Here is a 22,574-nt window from a genome sequence, read left to right as displayed (position 1 = left end):
GATATGGATTTTTTTTATTTAGATTCAGCAATAACTACTTCTCTTGTGGAATTTGTTTGACATCATTGCATTCCTTTTATATATAACATGAAGTTCAAGTAATAGCAAAGGTCAAAATGTCTAGCTATCTTCTTAGTCTGAGTACCAGTTTGCTGAGCTGCTAAAACACTCTTTTATTGCTGTCTATGATAAGCGTATTTATCTTGTGGGAAGCTAATATGTCAAGGACATTTTCCAGAAGGATTCAAATAGTCTATAACCTTCTTCAGGATAGTGGCATTTGTGAATCATGGATTCCCCCAAACCACATTTGCTTCCTTCTTGCATTTCCTAATGCTGACATCCTCACCTATTAGTGTTACATGTGACATTTCATAGATTTTTGTGAAAGTGCACAAATTGAAAATTCAAGTTCACACCATTGTTCAAAATTTGAAGAAGCGTTTGGATTTTGTCCAGCACAATAATATCTACAGGTTTTTTTGTTCTTTCCTCCATTTAGGAGGAGGGGGTGAGTGATGAGGTCTACAGAATGTCAGGATTCAGATTTGATGATTAGAGAGTTTTGAACGCAACATCCAATTGCTTTTAGCTAGCCCATCTCCTTAAGCACTAGTTGAGAACAAATACAAATTATTAAGCACCCAGAGGATGCATTCTACTAACCTAAGTACTACTTAGAAATCCAGTGGACTTAAATACTATATGTGCCGCCATCTCCTCTCCTGTCTGATTTCTGTAGCTTTATTTTTTTAAGAACCATCCATAAATAAATACAGGGCGATGTGCCACACTAAAAATTGACAGTCATAGTGAACTGGTCTGGTACTGAAGATAGTCCACTTAACTAAATGACATGTTCTGTGGCACGAATGTGGTCATAGACAAATTCAACTATTCATTCAAATTCTCCATTTCTTTTGCACTTTCAGAGGGCTCATGACGAGCATTTAGGCTTAGTGAATGCTGCATCAAACCACTCCCCATAAGTACCTGAGCCAAATAAGTTTGTCTGTTCTGCATATTTTGTGGGGGCAAAATGTACATGACATCTTCTTATGAGGATACAACCTCAATTCCTCTTAAAAATGGCACTCACGACTATCACCTATCAGATTCACTAGGTGAAAAAAATCTCGGGAAGTTTAAATGAGGAAGCAAATGGGTGTCTTTGCTTCCTCTCCACTCTAGCACTCCAATATTCTTCTCCATACTCCCTCCTGCATCTCCCAACTCAAAAGCTCCTGTGTGAATCCAATGCCTCTTCCTCCTGCATTCCAGTCTAAATTATATGGCGGTTGAATCTTCACTCTTGGAATGTATCAAACCAACCAAATTGTCTTCCCTACTGCTATGTTCAGAATGACTGTATTAATGGGTGCTGACTTTACTGGGGCCACGGGGGCTATTACCATAGTTTACACCCCTGCTGTTTTTGGAGAAGGATTCCCAACTTCGTTCATCCCAGGGCTCTGACAGGACCTAAGAGTTTCCAAGCCGGGCTGAAAAAGGCCCTAATTCTGTTCTTTCTGATCTGACAGTTCTTTCAGACTTGTTTATCTACCACTCAAAATGTGAACCAGTCAATCAACCATTAGAATTTGTTGAGTTCTTAGAGTAGGTAGATATGGTCCCTGTCCTCAGAGAACATACAATTTAGCAGGGGAGATATAAATTAAAATAAATTAGGGGAAGCAACAGACTGAAAGGCTGTGTGAGGAAGTGCTGTGTGAGGAAGGAGAGGATTCGAATGCAGAGGTGTTGTAGAAGGGAGGGAAAATTGTACCGTGACATGAGAGATTAGTCAGGGAAGGCTTCCTGGAGGAGATATTTTAGTAGGGCTTTAAAGATGGGGAACATGGTGATCTCTTGGCTATGAAAGGCGATGGAGTCCCAAGAAGAAGGGACAGAGTGAGCAAAGTTGAGTACTATGATGAGAGAGATGACATCTGGCAAAGTGAATAGGTTGGTGTTAGAGGAGCAAAGTGTGTGGACTGAGGTATATTGGGAGAGGAACAAGAATAGATAAGCGAGAGAGAGGTAATGTGGTGCCTTTAATCTCATCCCACTTAGTCTCCCAATGAAAGCTAAGCCCTTTTGTGTTTTGCATTCAAGTAGAAGTGCTGGAATCCATGATTTCATATGGGATCTTGAGTTGGGAGATGGGAGTTGGGAGCCTGAACTATTAATTTGAAGTCTAAAGCCAAAGTACAAATAGCTTTAGTGTCTTTGTGGTAACCAAAGATCAGCTCAGTGGAGGCACAATTACCCAGATAATTCAGATAAACACCCCTTTGTGTTTGAATTGCACTCAGTGGTAGAAAAAGCAACTTGAAGTTTATATTACCAAGAGCATCACCTCATATTCTCTATATTCACTGAGTAATGGCATATATTCCATTTCATAAGGGAAGCAGCGTGGCTCAGTGGAAAGAGCCTGTGCTTGGGAATCAGAAGTCATGGGTTCTAATCCCGACTTTGCCACTTGTCAGCTGTGTGACTTTGGGCAAGTCACTTAACTTCTCTGGGCCTCAGTTACCTAATCTGTAAAATGGGGTTGCAGACTGTGAGCCCCATGTGAGACAACCTAATCACCCTGTATCCTCCCCGGCTCTTAGAACAGTGCCTTGCACATAGTAAGCACTTAACAAATGCCATCATTATTATTGACACAGTGTTAGTTGTCTGGCTACAGTAACTAGTGCAAGTTTTTGATTGCTGTGATTTTGATTTAACCTTCCATCCAGGGCCAATTTCAGACCTTTAATCTTCCTGGAGCAGAGAGAAAGTTGGCCATTTCCAATGAATCATAGAGAATGCCACAGCATCCCATATGCCGTGATTAAGACACGATGCACCAGATAGCGGTTCTTCTGAAGTCTGTATGTCATGCTCCTTCTCCATCTCCTTCCCTACTCCTTTCCCATCTCCTTCCTTTCTCCTTTCCCATCTCCTTCCCTCCTCCTTCCCCATCTCCTTCCCTCCTTCCCCATCTCCTTCCCTCCTCGTTTCCTTTCTCCTTCCTTCCTCCTTTCCCTTCTCCTTCCCTTCTCCTTTCCTCCTCCTTCCCCATCTCCTTCCCTCCTCCTTTCCCATCTCCTTCCCTCCTCCTTTCCCATCTCCTTCCCTCCTCCTTTCCCATCTCCTTTCCTCCTCCTTTCCCATCTCCTTTCCTCCTCCTTTCCCATCTCCTTTCCCATCTCCTTTCCTCCTCCTTTCCCATCTCCTTTCCTGCTCCTCTCCCATCTCCTTTCCTGCTCCTTTCCCATCTCCTTTCCTGCTCCTTTCCCATCTCCTTTCCTGCTCCTTTCCCATCTCCTTTCCTCCTCTTTTCCTATCTCCTTTCCTCCTCCTTTCCCATCTCTTTTAGACTTTGAGCCCACTGTTGGGTAGGGACTGTCTCTATATGTTGCCAACTTGTACTTCCCAAGCACTTAGTACAGTGCTCTGCACACAGTAAGTGCTCAATAAATACAATTGATGATGATGATGCTGTCAATGTGGGCATGCAGCATAATACAGCCTTTCATTAGGTCCCCCTTCTTCACCTCTTTCTCCAAGTTTGGCCCTATGTCTTTGCTTCATTATGGAGCCCTTTCTTCAGAGTTGCCGAGAGCTGCCTTTCCTGATGTCATGGCAGAGATGTAGCAAAGTCAAGTTGTTAGAGCACAGGCATGGGAGTCAGAGGGACCTAGGTTCTAAATTCCAGCTTCTGCCAATTGTCTGCTGTGTGAACTTGAGAAAGTCACTTCACTTTTCTGTGCCTCAGCTCCTTCATCTGTAAAAGGGGGATTAAGATTGTGAGCCCCATTTGAGACAGGGACTGTGTCCAACCAGATTTGTTTGTATCCCCCCGACCCCAGAGCTTAGAACAGTGCCTGGCACATAGTAAAGGCTTAATGAATACCACGATTATTATTATTTTTAAATTATTATTATAAGATGGGGCCTGCAAAGCCCCAGAAATGTTGCAGGAATTGTTGTCTTTCCCTATATTTAGCTGATAATATTAATGGCATTTGTTAATTGCTTGCTACGTGCCAAGCAATGTACTAAGTACTAAGGTGGATAGGAGATAACGTAATTAGTTTCCTTTTGTCACAGTGAAGAACTGGCTCCCATTTCTCCTTTAACAATAGCAACAACATGAAGAATTGAATTCTACAGATTATCCAAATTTCATTTTGGTCATAGTTACAACCCAATCTTTACCCCTAAACATTTTTTTTTTTTTTGGGAATGGTTATCTGAGACCAAAGTGACTAGTGGAAATTTATCTCACTGGCTAACCTTATGGTAACTAACAAAATGAGCAGAGTTAAGTATCTAAGGAGAGGGAGCAAAAGACCTGAAAACTTGAAGAATGGAGATGCAATGGAAGGTTGTAACTTCATTAATTGTAGGGTGCAGGTAGGGAAGGGTTGATGAAAAAGATGTAAAAGGAGCTTGAAACCAGATAATTTATCGAGGTGAATCACTTCCAGCAAATGTTCCATTATGACTATTTAATAAGCTCAAGAATGCTGGCTTTGTCCATCCAAATGTTAAATTGAATCAAGTAATTATTATTTAAATTAAATTAATTGCATTTAAATTAACTTACTCTGTTCTCCATGTCTGTTATTTCAATAATGGTATTTCTTTTAATTCTAGGGTTAATGCACCCACTAATAGTATGCTACGACCTAAGATCTCCCCTCTAACTATTCTCAGTTACACCCACACTCACTCAAAATATCTGCACTTTACATTAGCGGTAGCTTTAGCATATAAGCCTCAGAAATATTTTCAGCTTCCCTAGCCACCCCCACCCCCAAACCCTTTTTCCCCCTACAGCCTGAATTACTAGTTCACTCTGGTAAATAATGCATTACATCCTCAAATTTCTTTTCTTGTTTGGATAGAGGACTATGGCAAAAACTAGGTCAAACCTAGAGAAAAATGGCTTCCTGTTCTTTTTTTAAAAAATTAGGATCCAGTAAACTCAGCATTTAAAATATGGAGAAATCTTTACAGAATAATGAATTAGAACTGTAAGTGCATAATGAAGAATGTAAAGCTTATTAGTGGTTAGGTATGCTAGATCTTTTAGCATCCGAAGAGGGCACTGCTGACAGTGTTACTGTTTGGGTATAGGAATGTGGTCTAAATGATTAACAGGTGTCCTGTAGTCCTGTCCCCTAATTAGGCTTTGACTTATTGTTCACAGAGTCTATCTTTCTCCTGGTCTCATGAACTGATGTTTTTGCTTAAGTGTCCATCGCAGAGATCCATAGATACCCAGGAATGCCAGTAATGGAAAGAAAACTACATTAAAATACATGAGCAAAGAAAGTAGCTTGTCTTTCTGTGAGGGGGGGGCTTATTATGATGTCACAAGTTTCATCAATTCTTGATTTTAAAAGTCATCATCCATCAGTATTTCAATACAGTATGATTTCCTTCTCGCTTAAAAAAAAAAAGGCCAAGTATTAAGTTCACTAAATGATTTAAAGGCTCTAGCCTGCCACAGCTCTTAAAATACATTTTTAAATACAGCAGTCAAAATCTATTTTCAAAAATGTGGTGCAGGGTGACTGAAATGTGCCAGTATTGTCAAGTGGAGGATTCCTTCATTAGCATATTCTGCTCTGCTGACAGAAATCATGGAATAGCCCCAATGGTCTCCCAAATTGCTTCCTTTTTTTAAAGGTTTTTTTTTTAAGAGTTTGCTATGTACCAGGCACTGTATTAAGCACTGTGGTAGATACGAGCTAATCAAGTTGGACACAGTCCCTGTCCCACATAATAATAATAACAATAATAGTATTTAGTAAGCACTTACTATGTGCAAATCACTGTTCTAAGCACTGGGTAGGTTACAAGGTGATCAGGTTGTCCCACGGGGGCTCACAGTCTTAATCCCCATTTTACAGATGAGGTAACTGAGTCACAGAGAGGTTAAGTGACTTGCCCAAAGTCGCACAGCTGACAATTGGCAGAGCCGGGATTTGAACCCATGACCTGACTCCAAAACCTGTGCTCTTTCCACTGAGCCATGCTACTTCTCTCACACGAGGCTAGCAGCCGTATTCCCCATTATACAGTTCAGGGAACTGAGGCACAGAGTAGTGAAGGGACTTGCCCGAGGTCACACAGCAGACAAGTGGTGGAGCCGGGATTGGAGCCCAGGTTTTTCAGACTCCCATGACCATGATTTATCCACCACGCTACGCCGCTTCTCCGTTTGCTGCTTGTCTACAAACAGGAGTCAGAGGAGCCAGAACACCCTGCCCCTGGTTTCAGATGATGGAACAAGTGCCGTGCTAATTCTTGGCTTCCTGTGAAGAGCCTCTTGAGGAGGGTTGCAGCTGTTCTCACTTCCCTGTGTGGCTGGCCACGGTGATCTCCCTGGACTCTAAGCCAAGTCATCATCCAGCTCATGCTGCTGCAGTGGAGTTGCCAGCCCTAAAAGGAGGCCAGGAGCCTACTGAGTGCAGAACAGTTTACTAACCCTTTCATCAGTAGCAACCTCAACAGCATTTATTGAGAATCTACTGTTGAACCGGTAATAGAGAAGCAGCGAGGCTCAGTGGAAAGAGCCCCCAGCTTTGGAGTCAGAGGTCATGGGTTCTAATCCTGGCTCTGCCAATTGTCAGCTGGGTGACTTTGGGTAAGTCACTTCACTTCTCTGGGCCTCAGTTTACCTCATCTGTAAAATGGGGATGAAGACTGTGAGCCCCCCTGCGGGACAGCCTGATCACCTTGTAACCTCCCCAGCGCTTAGAACAGTGCTTTGCACATAGTAAGCGCTTAATAAATGACATTAAAAAAATAATAGTTGATCAAGAAACAAAGAGGTAGTCCCTTCCTTCAAGGAGTTTACCAGGCAATAGAATAGCAAGTGGTTGCACATCCCGTCTACCTAGTAAGTCTTTCCTGACTAATCTCTCAACCCTCTTCCCTGATATCCCTCCCTACTGCCTCACCCATGAGCTCAGTCCCACCCCCTAAGCATTTAGGTACTTCCCATATTTTTATAATTGGTTGCTTCCCCCTACCTATAATTTATTTTGATGCCTATCTCCTCTTTTTGGACTGTAAGCTCCTTCAGGGCAGGGATCATGTTTCCCAACTGTTTTGTACTCCCCGAAGCTCTCGGCAGAAAGTAAGCACTCAATGAATGACACTGATGATATAATTCATTTACTTAGATCAATACCTGCCTCTCACTCTAGACCGTAAGCTCACTGAGAGAAGGTGTTTACTGACTCTGTTGTGTTGTACCTCCAAGTGCTTACTACAGTGCTTCGCACACAGTAGGCTCTCAATAAATTCCACTGACGATGATAATTGACTATAAACTTATATCCATCCTCAGCACTTCTGTGTAAATGCTTATTCACTCGAACATTCCATCACATATTTTGACAACTCTAATTGTAGTCAGATGTAATACCATTTCAAGAGTAATCTCTTTATAGGCAGGCATCATGCCACTTTTTTGTTTTGTCTTTTCCGAGAGCCCTGCACAGTGGGTAGTCAATTAAATCTATTTATTGCTACTAGTGTTACTACTAGGACAACAAATAATACTATAACTCCTGTACTGTAGTCTTGCAAGAGCTTAGTAGAGTGCTCTGCACACAGTATGGACTAAAAAAAAAATATTTTTGATCTTCTTGAGAGGCACATCAATAAATCAGTGAATGGTATTTATTCAGAATCTACTGTGTGCAAAGCAATGTAGTAAGCATATGGGAACATATAATAGGATTAGTATTTGTGAACCCTGTTCTTACAGACCTCTAATGGGGGAAGCAGAAAGGAAAATAAATTAAAGGTAGGAGGAAGCAGTAGAGTATGAAAGTATGCATACAAGTGCTACATTAGGTTGCGGCTACTCAAATCTTTGGGCAATTTAGAAGGCTCAAATGGCAGTTGTGGGAGATAGAAATGTAGCATGGCTTAGTGGATAGAGCACTGGCCTGAGAGTCAGAAGGACCTGGTTCCCACATTCACCACTCATCTGCTGTGTGACCTTGGGCAAGTCACTTAACTTCCCTGTACCTCAGTTACCTCATCTGTACAATAGGGATTAAGACTGGGAGCCCCATGCGGGGCATGTACACTCTGTCCAAACCGATTAGCTTGTATCTACCCCAGCACTTAGTACAATGCCTGGTACAAAGTAAGCATTTAGCAAATTCCATTTAAAAAAAAATAGGGTAGGAGATGAGAGGCGCAATCCCGAGCAAGGTAGATCGAAGAAGGATTGTCCAGAAAAGCAAGTAATGAGGTGAAGCCACCGTACCTCTGAGCTATGTTCTTTGCAGCAGTGCTTAGTGGATAGACTACGGGCCTGGATGTCAGAAGATCATGGGTTCTAATCCTAGCTCTGCTACTTGTCTGCTTTGTGACCTTGGGCAAGTCACAGTTTACTTGCCCAAGGTCCTCAGTTAACTTATCTGTAAAACAGGGATGGAGGCTGTGAGTTCCAAAGGGGACAGGGGCTGTATCCAACCCGATTTGCTTGTTTCCACCCCAGCATTTAGTATGGTGCCTGGCATATGGTGAACACTTAACAAATACCATAATTATTATTAATTATTATTGCTAGAGAGTCCTGAGCTTGTCACTCTTGAGGAAGTGGATTATTTCCTTCTTTGAGCCCCTGGGGTTCAGTGTAGCACACTAGAAGAGGAAGCTTGCTTAAACCCACTCCAAAATGGCCAAGTGAAATTGTTCTTCCAATGGATGAGCCACTGACTCCTTTCATAATGACAAAATCCACCCTGGATTACGCACAATGAACAGAACTTTCTTATTATGTATAATGCTGTCTATCCATAAAACCTTGCTGGCATACTTAGCTAAAGTGGGAAATACAATGGCCAAGAGCCAGAAAGATGCAGGATGGTTTCCCAGCATCTAGTTCTTCAAATGCACGAGGGACACGTCACGTGCGCTTTTTGGTCGGGTAAAAAGCAAGGTGGGCTGGGTGCAACTGGGGTGGGCGCTGGCCCAATTATAGCTAGAAACTCTAATTCCAAGCCCATGATAGATGTAGCAGAGCATATCTTCTGTATCAATATTTAATTTGCCAGTTAGAAGACAGTTTCTCATTTCTACCAGATAGGAGAGTAATGTGGGTTACAAAATGCAAATTGCTAATGATAATATTCACTTACATAATGCCTTTCATCCAGGCATCAGATAATTAAACCTCCCAACAGCATTGTGAGGTAGATAAGAAAACGTAGGGATCATTTCCCCCTTTATTAAAATGCAGTCATGCCTGGGATGAATCATAGAGGCTGATTTAGCCTAAGCTACCGAGCAGTTTAGGACAGGAAGTGACAAAGCCATCCCAACAGTGAAACTCTAGAGAGGCACTCGGATTATGTAATGGGACACAAAGTTTTCCTTAGAAGTACGTGCTGACATAATTCCTATTAAATTGAGTTTGACCAAGCACACCTATATATTCCGCAAGAAAACTAATTGATTAGTGAAAAGTTAAGAGCAGCAAGATCGAGAAATTGACATACTGGGGCCAGGCTGTACTTTATTCCACTGAAATTCAGAGATGGTTATAAACATTGCACTGACCAATCATCGTTATCATTCAGCTCACACTCTTTCTTGAATACTTACTGTGTGGAGAGTATGATGCTAACTGCATGGGGAACATACAACCGTTAGAGAAACTGTAGTCCCTGCCCAGAAGAAGCTCATAATTAAAAGGGGGACATGACTGGACAAAAATGGTCAAATGTGCAAATGATAAAAGAATAAGGGATAGCTACAAATGCTAAGCAATATGAGGAGAATGTTTAGGAAAGAATAGTGGTTCCATTTTGAATATATTGAGTTTAAGGGGACAGCACATTATTTGAGTGGTAATGTCCTAGGGGCAGGAAAACTATAAAATGAATCAATGTATCATATTTATTGTTTGTTATTAATTTTATAGCATTTGTTAAGCACTTATGATGTGTAAAACACTGCTCCAAGCCCGGGTCAGACATAGTCTATGTCCCCCATAGGGTTCACGCTTTAAGTAGGAGGAAGAACAGATATTTCATCTCCATTTCACAGTTGAGGAAACAGAGGCACAGAGAATTTAATTGACTTACCCAAGATCACACAGCAGACGAGTGGCAGAGCTGGGAGTTATCAATCAATCAATCAATAATAGTTATTGAGTATTTATTGTGTGGACAGCACTTTACTAAATACTTGGGAGAGTACAACATAACAGAGTTGGTAGAAATGTTCTCTGCCCACCAATGAGTTTACAGTCTAGAGGGAGAGACAGGCATTAATATAAAGAAATACATTATAGATATGTACAAAAGTGCTGTGGATCTGAGGGAGGGGTGAATAAATAAAGGGTACAAATCCAAAGACAATGCAGAAGGGAGTGGAACAAGAGGAAAGAAATGAGAGCTTAGAACAGGGAAGGCCTCTTGGAGGAGATGTGCTTCTAATAGGGTTTTGAAGGTGGGGAGAGTGATTATCTGTCGGATATGAAGAAGGGTGGCATTTTGGGCCATAGCTGGGATGTGCTTTAGAAGGAGGTGGTGAATTAGAAGACTTTGAGGTACAGTGAGTAGGTTGGCATTAGAGGAGTGAAGAAGCATGCAGGCTGGGCTGCAGTTGGAAATCAGTGAGGTAAGGTCGGAGGGGGCAACATGATTGAGTACTTTAAAGCTGATGGTAAGGAGTTCCTGAATGACGCGGAGGTGGATGATCAATCACTGAAGGGTCTTTAAGAGTGGGGAAAATATGGACTAAATGTTGTTGTAGAAAAAGGATCTGGTCAGTAGAGTGAAGTAGAGCACTGGGGTAGGAAGAGACACAGGCAGGGATGACAGGAGGGAGATTGCAGTAATCAAAGAGGGTCAGGATAAGTGCTTGGATTAATGTGGTAGAAGTTTGGATGGAGAGGAGAGGGTGGATTTCAACAATGTTGTACATGCTGAACTGAAGAGATTTGGTGACAGATTGACTCTGTGGGTTGAATGAGAGAGATGAGTCGAGGGTACCGCCAAGGTCATGGTTTTATAAGACAGGGAGGATGGTGGTGCTGTCTACACTGAAAGGGAAGTCACAGGGAGGACAGGGTTTGGGTGAGAAGATAAGGAGTTCTGTTCGTTACGTGCTAACTTTGAGTTGTCACTGCGGGGCATCCAAGTAAGGATGCCCTGAAGGCAGGAGGAAATGTAAGATTGCAGAAAAGGAGAGATCTCAGGGCTGCAGATGTAGATTTGGGGATAATAATAATAATAATGGCATTTGTTAAGCGCTTACAATGTGTGAAGCACTGTTCTAAATGCTGGGGGGATACAAGGTGATCAGTTTGTCCCAAGTAGGGCTCATGGTCTTCATCCTCATTTGACAGATGAGGTAACTGAGGCACAGAGAAGTTAAGTGACTTGCCCAAGGTCACACAGCAGACATGTGGCGGAGTCGGGATTTGAACCCATGACCTCTCACTCCCAAGCCCGGGCTCTTTCCACTGACCCACGCTGCTTCTCAAGTAATAATAGCATTTGTTAAGTGCTTACTATGTGCCACACACTGTTCTAAGTGCTGGGGAGGATACAAGGTGATCAGATTGTCCCACGTGGGGCTCACAGTCTTCATCCCCATTTTACAGATGAGGCAACTGAGGCTAAGTGAAGTGAATTGCCCGAAGTCACGCAGCTGACAACTAGTGGAGCTGGGATTTGAACCCATGACTTCTGACTCCCAAGCCCGCGCTCTTTCCATTGAGCCACACTGCTTCAATCCTCTGCATGGAGGTGGTAGTTGAAACCAAGGGAGCGAATGAGTTTTCCAAGGGAGTGGGTGTAGATGGAGAATAGAAGGGGACCCAGGACAGAGCCTTGAGGGACTCCCCCAGTTAGGGGGTGGGAGGCAAAGAGATCGAGAATGTGCAGCCAGAGAGATAGGAGGAGAACCAGGAGAGGATGCTGCCAGTAAAGCCAAGGTTGGATAATGTTTCCAGGAGAAGGGGGTGGTCGACCGGGTCGAAGGTAGCTGAGAGGTTGAGAAGAATTAGGATAGAGGCCATCGGATTTGGCAAGAAAGAGGTCACTGGTGTCCTATGAAAGGGCAGTGTCTTGGGAGTGAAGGGGGCAGAAGCCAGATTGGATGGGTGAAGGAGAGAATTGGAGGAGAGGAACTGGAGATAGTGGATGTAGACCGCTCATTCAAGGAGTTTGGGGAGGAATGGCTGGCGGGAGATGGGGTGATAACTGCAGGGAGCCGTGGGGTCAAGAGAGGTTTTATTTTAGGATCGGGGAAACCTGAGCATGAATAGAACCCAGGTCCTCTGACTCACATGCTTGTGCTCTTTCCATTAGGGCCCACTGCTTCCCCTGAGCTTCTGTGAGCTTCTTCAAGGCAGGAACCACGATTTAGGAAGCACCTATTGTTTGCAGAGTACTTTATAAACCCAGAAGACATGAGTCCTGCCCTCAAAGAACTTAAAATTTTCCTCGGGAGAGAGATGTTAAATTAAATGGCAAGAGGTAGGACATGTACAGAGACGAAAATATAGCTTTGGAAGATAGTCACCTAGAGGTGATAACTGAAAATCACCCGCTTTTCCACAGGATTGAGCCATCCAGAGCAGATACCCATTATTTGCTTCAGCAACTCTTTCTTATCCCATCTAGCTCTATCTTTGGGGAAGATTAATGGCAGATACATTCAGGAAGGTGGGGAGACTTAAGGGCATACTTAGTCTACTTCTGCATGAAAAGGGGAGTTCAGTGACGTGTTCATGGAGAGAATTCCTCAAATGAAATCATAACCAGTTGAAAAAGGAAAGGTTAAGTTATTTTAACTGCCTTATGCATCCATTCTTAATTAATTACCTTACCATTCAGCACTGTCTACCTATTGAACTGTCATTGTCTGCAGACAGCAGCCACTAAAATGAACAGTTAACCTGCGGACCAACTTTCTTTCTTCCCCAGGGAATGTAATCATTGCAGCCCAGCTTACAGAGTTGGACTTCTGAGTTTTTCCTGCCACCTGTGATTGTCTAATTACTATCTAAAAGGCAGATAATTCTGCTGAGAAAAGCCAAAATTCAAGGTGGCTGCCAGCCAAAGTGGGAATGTTAAAAAAAAAAACAAAAAAAAAAAACCCAAGAGAATTAATGTTAGGAGAAAAACAGAACCCCTGCTCTTTTTTTTCCCCACTTAATAACTGAGATTGGCTGAAAATGTATCGTCTTTACTAGTTAGCATGTTTAGGATATTGGGTATCTGCTCAATTACCTAAGCATAGTCCAAGCTCTGTTTCTATTATTTATCCGCCCAGCATAATCCATGACAGATGCTTTCCTGGGGGTGGCATAGGAAGAAGGGGGATCTATTAGGAAACAAAAGGTGTGGAAATAGGCCAGGGTAATAGATGAAATCCTTGTGAATCCATGCGTATTGGCCTAATATCCCCACAATAGTGAGAGCTGCCATTCACTGATTGAATCAGTGATTGAAAGCGCTTCTCTTTGTACACACGGCTTTCCCACAAACGAAAGGAAATAAAATACAAAGACATTGGCAGTTCAAAACCAGGAAAATTTGAGAACAGCTCTGCTTTCTAATGAGGAACTTCAACAGAGTCTGTAGAACTGTGCTCCTGGTAAGTTCCTCATCTGCCATGTGCCCATTTCCCTAGGGTAGAGAAAAATCCCAAATTCATCACAAATTCAGCAGCCAAAATTTCCATTTAAATTCCTCACTGGGATTGGCCAAACCAAAGAAATACCCAGAAGAGGCCTAGTGTGTCATTCAGTTCTCACTAGCAATTTCAGCTTCTGATGACCTGGGCAATTAGGCCTTTTCTCAACCCAAATTCAGAGTGTTGGCTGAAAAGGTACAGTGGGGAAAGGTAGAAGTAGACGTAGAGGAGAAGGAGGAAGACGAGGAAGAGGGGGAGGAAAAGAAAGAGGAAGAGGAGGGAGGAGCAGAAAAAGGAGGATGAGGTGGTGCTGGAGGTGGAGGAGGAGGAGCAGAAAGAGAGGAGGATGATGAGGGGGAGGAAGAACTGGGAGTTACCCCCCATCCCCTCTGAGAATATGTGATAATATGTCCAAGCTCATTTTTCTTTCTCATTGTCATTGCACGAAAATCTGCAGTGAGAAAATGGCATTTGCCCAAGCCCCATGAGCTAATTAGCATAGAACATGGAAAAGGAAGGGTTTGCAATCTGGGACCTTGGATTGGGTTTCATCAGCCACAGGTCTACCCCCAGCCCAGCTCAGACCAGCCCAGCCCAGCCCCAATCCCAGCCTGGACAAGCCCCAACCCCAGGCCAGCTGCAGCCCAGTCCAGTCCACTCCAGTCCATACTTTACTCTGCTGCCCAGATCATTTTTCTACAAAACCATTCAGTACAGTCACCCTGCCCCTCAAAAAATTGCAGTGGTTGCCCATCCACGTCAGCATCAAATAAAAACTCCTCACCACTGGCTTTGAAGCACTCCTCCACCTTGCCCCCTCCTATATCACTTTGCTTCTCTCCTTCTACGACCCAGCCCACACACTTCACTCCTCTGGTGCTAACCTTCTCACTGTGCCTCCATCTCATCTATCTCACCGCCAACCCCTTGTCCCTGTCCTGCCTCTGGCCTGGAATGCCCTCCCTCCTCAAATCCAACAGACAGTTATTCTCCCCAACTTCAAATCCTTATTGAAGGCACATCTCCAAGCGGCCTCCCAGACTAAGCCCCACATTTCCTCATTTCCCACTCGCTTCTGTGTCACCTTCACATCCTCCCTTTGCTCTTCCCCCCACCCAGCCCCACAGCACTTTTGTACACATCTGTAATTTATTTGTACTAATGTCTGTCTCCCCCACTCTAGAATGTAAGCTCACTGTGAGCAGGGAATATGTTCATTGTTATATTGTATTCTCTCAAGTGTCTGGTACAGTACTCTGCACATAGTAAGCACTCAATAAATATGATTGGATGAATGAGTGAATGAATCTTTTACTGATATCCATTCCCAAGGTCTCAGAATGAAGTCCAGGACCAATCAGGGATTGGTTGAGGTTGGCTTTCAGGGGCCTCCAAACCCGTATTAATCTATATAACCTTTATATGCCCATATTCACCCTTTTTTTGTAATGTGTAAGTGATTTTCTGGAAGGGACCTTTTTATTGCTGGAACATGTTTTTAAAATCAGTTGACATCTAAGCGCTCTCATTTTGCATGCTGACACCAGAGCGGAACAGAGGATGAGAGCTGTCAAGGGAACAGTGATGGTTGTTTTATTCTGACAGAAAAATGCTGTTCACAATTGAGGTTTATTTGCTGCAGCAAATTATAAGTTTGCCTTCTCTATATAGCCAATTATCATCATTGTGTTTGAAAGGGGTTCATACACATCTCATAAGGAGAAGATTATGTATTTTAGTTTAGAAAAGCAGAGTGCATTTCTAGTGTGTGGGTAGCACTCCTTGTATCACAGAAGACGCAACCTGCATCTAAGGATTTTGCCATTTTTACAGAACTGCCTAAGAATCAAATAATATGTACTACTTGCTATATGCACTGGTCAATTTTTTTTTTAGCAAGAGGCACATTTTTCATGGATTTTGAAATAAAATATCCAAATTCTTCCCACATGGCTGAGTAAATAATCAAACAGTCGAGATAAATTTGCCTGTGCTCTTTTGCTGCTAAATGTTTTCACTTCCTTTGATCTACTTGTGTGTTAAATGACCTGTGAGATGAGGCCTGGCCCAACTAGCCTCATTCCCAGTAGCTAATAGCATTTGATGCCTAAAAGAGATGGAATTTCCGTGTTGCTTTATGCAACTCCTTCCCCAAGACTAAAGACATTGTTATCCCTCAGCCATTCTGGTAGTGGAGTTGGGGAGACTGCAGCCTAACAATGCCAACCAAAAGTAATCGAGGGAGACAGAACCAGAGCTGATGAGAAAATATAATAATAATAATAATGTTGGTATTTAAGCACTTACTATGTGCCAAGCACTGTTCTAAGCGCTGGGGAGGTTACAAGGTGATCAGGTTGTCCCATGGGGGGCTCACAGTCTTAATCTCCATTCCACAGACGAGGTAACTGAGGCTCAGAGAAGTTAAGTGACTTGCCCAAAGTCGCACAGCTGACAGTTGGCGGAGCAGGGATTTGAACCCATGACCTCTGACTCCAAAGCCCGTGCTCTTTCCACTGAGCCATGCTGCTTCTCTAATATCTGATGGGTTGACAAACCACAGGGTGGGAGTCAGCTTAAAGCGCTGCAAAATCTTCGCCCATCCAGATTACAGCATGGAGCTGTTGGATAAGTATTCCTCTAGCTGCGCTGACCGTTGAGGAAACCAATGCCCAATAACAAACGAAGCCATTCATGAATTAATGTTCACTCCAAACATGAACACCTGTGGCCCTGTTGTTTAACACATCCTGCACTCTAATTTCCCTGAACTGCAGGGGAAATTGCCACTCTGCCTCATGGCCAAGGATGGTCCTCTATAAATCCACAGGCAGGTTTTCAAAGATAGCTCTTTTTCATTCTGTATGGTTAACTAGGACACTGAGGCCTCCCTTTTGAAGAAGCAGGGCAGGCCAGTGGTAGTAACAGTAGTAGCAGTAATACTACTTTCTGAGGGCCTGTTAAACGCAGCACACTTGAGGAAGTACAGGAGAAGCAAAATGTTAGATCCCTGTGTACACTGGGGGAGTAGGACATATTAGATTCTTTACAAATTTTAGGAGTAATAGGAAGAATGAGGATGAGAGAAGAGGTGGAGTGAATAGTGACAGGATGATACATCCATATTTTAGTAATTACCTCCATAATTTATTTATTGCATCCATAAATTATTTATCTGTAATTCATTCCTTTGCATTAATGTCTGTCTCCCCTTCTCGAATGTAAGCACACTGTGGACAGGGAACATGTCTACCAACTCTGTTATATTGTACTCTCCCAAGCACTCAGTACAGTGCTCTGCACAGGGTAAGCACTCAATAAATCTGATTGAGTGATTGAAATATCTGAAAAAAACTGAATGCATAATTGAATGTAAAATTAAATATCTATAGACACATAAGTGCTGAGGGTGGGTAGGGTGGCTGATGGAGTAATACTATGTGGAGTTTGGAGCCTTAATCAGGGATGTCTTCTGACGTATGTGGAGGTTTAGGGGGGCTTTGAAGATGTGTATGTGTGCAACATGGGGAAAGGACAGCAGCCCCACTGAATTGGTGTTGGGCCTAACCTGTGTTTCCACCCATGTGGGACAGGGACTGTGTGTGGCCTGATTAACTTGTATCTGCCCCAGTGTTTAGTACGGTGCTTGACACATAATAAGTGTTTAACAAATACCATCAAAAGAACCATAAAACATTCCTGTAGAGAAGAGTGAAATACCCAGTTTTGGATCTTTGAATCCCATTGAGATCCCTAATATTATTTTTGGTAAATCAGCTATTTCAATGCACTCCCTACTCCCCAGTAGCCTGAAAGAACAAAGTTACAGTCACTGATAGATTGTTTACTCACTTCTCAGTTGTAGAATTAATTCCAAACAGGAAATGACCCTAAAACCTGAAGTTTGATGTTTCAGTGGAATGAACTTGAAAACTTCTAATACAAACCATATTCATTCATTCATATTTATTGAGCACTTACTGTGGGCAGAGCACTGTGCAAAACACTTGGGAAGTACAAGTCGGCACCTTCACCTTCATTTCATCTTTAAGATTGCTTGGAAACACCGTAGTATGGAGTTTTCCAATTCCACAATTGCAGATCCTCAGTCAGGTAGGTAATTAGGTAGGTAGATACAATTTTCGGCTGAATTGTCCCCTGTCTGGTACTGTGTAGATGTGTGCTGGTTAGGGAGAGATTGGCAAGGACGTGTTCAGTAATATTGTCAGTGGCCCCGTATTAACAAAGCCCTCCGGAGTCCTGCTCCTATTGTAGGATTGCAGTCAAACTAAGTGCAAAATTCCCTAAATAGTACCAGAGAAGAAACTCCAATGATATGATCCACAAGAAACAGTGTGCCTAGGGGGTAAAGCAGGGGCCGGGGACAGAGAGCCTGGGTTCTAATCCCAGCTTGGCTGGTCACGCGTCTGCTTGGCCTTGTGCCTGATTTTGTGTCCTAGGGCAAGACGCTTAAGTTCTCTGTGCCTTAGTTTCCTCAACTGCAAAGTGGAGCTTCAGTGCCTGTTCTCCCACTTACTGAGAATGTGAGCCCTGTGTGGGCCAGGGATGGCATCTGGCCCAATTAGCTTGTATCTAACCCAATGCTTAGAACAGGACTTGACACATAGTGTAGTCTTAACCAATAACCATAAAAAAACACTTCTCTCTTCTCCTGCTTTATTCTCCCGCAAGCTTGCTTCTTCTCTCTTCTTGTGTCCAACCACTTAAACAAGTCTGGAACATGAATAGCCTTCCTCCAAGACAGGTTTGTTGTTTTGCCCTTCCTTCTTGGACCTATTCCATCTGGAATGCTAGCTCTCTCTTGAAGATGGAAAGCGGTTTTCAAGAACCGCAATTTGCAAGAACCCAAATTCAAAACCCTGTTTTTTCTTTAAATTATTTAAAATGGAAATTCTTGGCTATATACAAATAAACCCTGGCCAATAAAAAGAAACCAGTTCAAGGAATGGTTCTAATCTTCTTCAAGGAACGCATCTTGTCTGATATGAAACTGTATTGACATATGGCATAGAATTAGAAACAACCCCAAGTACTTTGTGATGAGGGAACACGTCATTTCATCTTTCTATAATCCCCAAGTGCCTAGTACAGTGCACCACACTGAGTGGGGGCTCAATAAATGCTGTTTTTATTACCAATCAATCATATTCATTGAGCACATACTGTGTGCAGAGCATGTATTAAGCCCTTGGAAGAGTAATAATGATAGTATTTGTTAAATGCTTACTATTTAACAAGCACTGTCCTAAGTGCAGGGGTAGATCCAAGGTAATCAGCTTGTTCCACATGGGGCTCACAATCTAAGTCACCATTTTACAGTTGAGGTAACTGAGGCACAGAGAAGTTGAGACTTGCCCAAAGTCACACAACTGGCAGAACCGAGATTAGCACTCAACTCCTCTAACTCCCAAGCCCGTGCTCCATCCACTAAGCCACTTTCCCTGTCCACAGTGAGTTTACAATCAAGAGGAACTTGATTGAGCATGTGGGGAGTACAATATAAGAGAGTTATTCCCTGCACCCAAGAGAACTATCACTATTACAACTACTATTACTGCAAAATTAATACTGCTACTACTGTCAATCAATCAATGGCATTTATTTAGTGCTTACTACATGAAAAGCACTGTACTAAGTGTTCAGGAGAGTATGATACAACAGAAACTGGCAGACATGTTCCCTGCCCTTAACGAGATTACTGTCTTGTGGACTACTACTAGAGAAGCAGCATGGCTCAGTGGAAAGAGCCTGGGCTTTGTAGTCAGAGGTCATGGGTTCAAACCCAGCTCTGCCAATTGTCAGCTGTGTGACTTTGGGCAAGTCACTTAACTTCTCCGTGCCTCAGTTACCTCAACTGTAAAATGGGAATTGAGACTGTGAGCCCCCCTTGGGACAACCTGATCACCTTGTAACCACTCCAGCGCTTAGAACAGTGCTTTGCACATAGTAAGTGCTTAATAAATGCCATTATTATTATTATTATTATTATTATTATTATGGCTAGTACTACCACTACTCATCGGGGAAATGGGATTGCTTGAGTTTCATAGGTATTCTGGGGTCAGGTGGGTAATTACAATACAGCAGGAAGACGTTGCCCGAAGTTTGCGAGATAGGAGCCATTCTTTCCTAATAACCAAACCTTGTCAGTGAGCACCACTCCCATCAGAGAGCTTTGCCAATGCTTTGCCATCTAAGGGAGGAAAGTACTTGCATTTAATTGAAACCACCCTCAATTTAAAGCCACAGAGAAAGTAATTACCTTTATGCAAAGACTCAGCTTCTAGAGATGCAGTAGTAGGGGTTTCCAGGTCATCCTGCACAATCATGAACCGATGGGAATAACCGCACTTATGAGAGGATGGACTTGGATCTGATAGGAGCTTCTGAGGTCTTAATGAATAGATCTCAGTGAGAACCCCAGGCCAAAGGTGTAACCTTCTCACTGTGCCTCATTCTCACCTGTCCCACCATTGAACCCCGGCCCACGTCCTCCCCCTGGCCTGGAATGCCCACCCTCTTCACATCCGCCAAACTAGCTCACTTTCCCACTTCAAAGCCCTATTGAAGGCTCACCTCCTTCAGGAGGCCTTCCCAGATTAAGCCCCCCTTTTCCTCCACCTCCTCCTCCTCCCCCCTGACTCAGTCCCTTTACTCTACCCCCCCTTCCCCGTAGCACAATGTATATACATACATATCTATAATAATATTTATATGAATGCCTGCTTGTTTGGATGTATGTATATATATATATATATATTTCTATTTATATTAATTCTATTGATGCCTGTTTACTTGTTTTGATGTCTGTCTCCCCCCTTCTAGACTGTGAGCCCATTGTGGGCAGGGATTGTCTCTCTTCGTTGTTGAATTGTACTTTCCAAGTGATTAGTACAGTGTTCTGCACTCAGTAAGCGTTCAATAAATATGATTGAATGAATAATGACCAATAAAGAGTAATTAAATCCCACATGTATATCATACCCTTCAGACATTTCCCTCATTGTTTCTGCAGACCTTCCCAAACATTAGAGATGAGGTGCGTCCAACAGACAAATACTCTCCCTGCCTTCAAAGTCTTATTGAAGGCACATCTCCTCCAAGAGGCTTTCCCTGACTAAGCCTTCCTTTCCCCTTCTCCCATTTCCTTCTGCCTCACCCTGACTTGCTCCCTTTATTCATCCTCCCTCCCAGCCCCACAGTACTTTCATATATATATATATATATATATATATGTATCTATATCTATATATATATATCTGTAATTATTTATATTACATGTCATCCCCCTGGCCTGGAATGCCCTCCTTCTGCACATCTGCCAATCTAGCGTTCCTTCTCTCTTCAAAGCCCTACTGAGAGCTCACCTCCTCCAGGAGGCCTTCCCAGACAGAGCCCCCTCCTTCCTCTCCCCCTCCTCCCCCTCCCCATCCCCCCCCGCCTTACCTCCTTCCCCTCCCCACAGCACCTGTATATATGTATATATGTTTGTACATATTTATTACTCTGTTTTATTTGTACATATTTATTCTATTTATTTTATTTTGTTAATATGTTTTGTTTTGTTGTCTGTCTCCCCCTTCTAGATTGTGAGCCTGCTGTTGGGTAGGGACCGTCTCTATATGTTGCCAACTTGTACTTCCCAATCGCTTAGTACAGTGCTCTGCACACAGTAAGCGCTCAATAAATGATTGACTGAATGAAGGAATGAATGTGTGTCTCCCCCTATATCTGTAATTTTTTTATTTATATTATGTGTCTCCCCCTCTAGACTGTAAGCTCACTGTGGGCAGGGATTGTATCTGTTCTACTGTATTCTCCCAAGTGCTTGGTACATTGCTCTGCACACTGTAAGTCCTTAATAAATATGACTGACTGAATGAGTGAATGAAGAAGCAGGAGGAAAGGAAGACAGAGTAGGAGATAGGAGGTGGAATTGTAGTAGTCGATTTGACAGACACAAGGAGGGTAAGTCATCAGATTTATTTGGCAGCTACGTCTGAATAGCACTCAGCTTGATGTGTGTGACCAGGGATTTAGACGCTCTAAATTGTAAGCTCCTTATTGTTTGGGATTGTGTCTACCAACTCTGTAATGGTTGTACTCTCCCAAGCATAGTACAGTGCTCTGTTCAAAGTAAGTATTCCATAAATGTGATTGATTCCTGACTGATTGATTGAGTTCTCCTGGGTCATGAGAATTCAGCTCTTCAAATTCTCCCTGTACTCATACAGAGGTATGCATCGTGACTGCATCTATGAAGAGAGAAAGAGAAGAGAGAGAGAAAAAAGGCTAAGATCAAGTGAGATCTGAAGATGATGATCAATTGATCATTTGTATTTATTGAGCACTTAGTCTATGCAGAGCACTTCATACTTTGTGCTTGAGAGAATATAACAGAGTGGGGAAACAGTAATACCTTGCATTTGTAAAGAGCTTTTTATTCTGCCAAAGCACTTCTTACTTTGCTTATCTCATGGGTTACTTACTATACCCTGAGGGACAGGAAGGGGTAAGTATCATTCCCATTTTATAGATATGTGGTCAAGTTAACTGGAGCTGTAATTTGGAGGGACTTGACTGTTGACTGGTTTCGTTGGGGCGTATTACAAGAATTAGAATTGTCATGGTAATGTTTGATATCCAAGGATCATTCAAAAGTTTGTTGCTTTGGAAATTCTTGGTTGATAGACCCAAATTCTCTTGGAACTGATGCTTTCTGAAGAATTATTTAATAAAGTGGCCTTGAATTCTGTTTTAAAAGTATGACCAGATAAGGTTTTGAGAGTTCAGTTCCCGCCACTTTAGGATGTGGGTCCATCTGCGTGTAGCTCCTGGAAGATCTTCTCACCTAAATAATCCTCTTCTCC

At 42.8% G+C, this 22,574-nt stretch overlaps 1 protein-coding gene across 12 annotated transcripts in view; it reads left to right on the top strand.

Annotated features, from left to right (window-relative positions):
• The window catches only part of RBFOX1 (RNA binding fox-1 homolog 1), a 2,849,206-nt gene that overhangs the window by 2,092,779 nt on the left and 733,853 nt on the right, over window positions 1-22,574 (top strand). The window lies entirely within an intron of this gene.

The sequence above is a fragment of the Tachyglossus aculeatus genome, chromosome 21, assembly GCF_015852505.1.
Source record: "Tachyglossus aculeatus isolate mTacAcu1 chromosome 21, mTacAcu1.pri, whole genome shotgun sequence".
NCBI classification, from domain to species: domain Eukaryota; kingdom Metazoa; phylum Chordata; class Mammalia; order Monotremata; family Tachyglossidae; genus Tachyglossus; species Tachyglossus aculeatus.
Note: the sequence above shows the minus strand (reverse complement) of the source record. Positions and strands in the feature narration are given on the sequence as shown.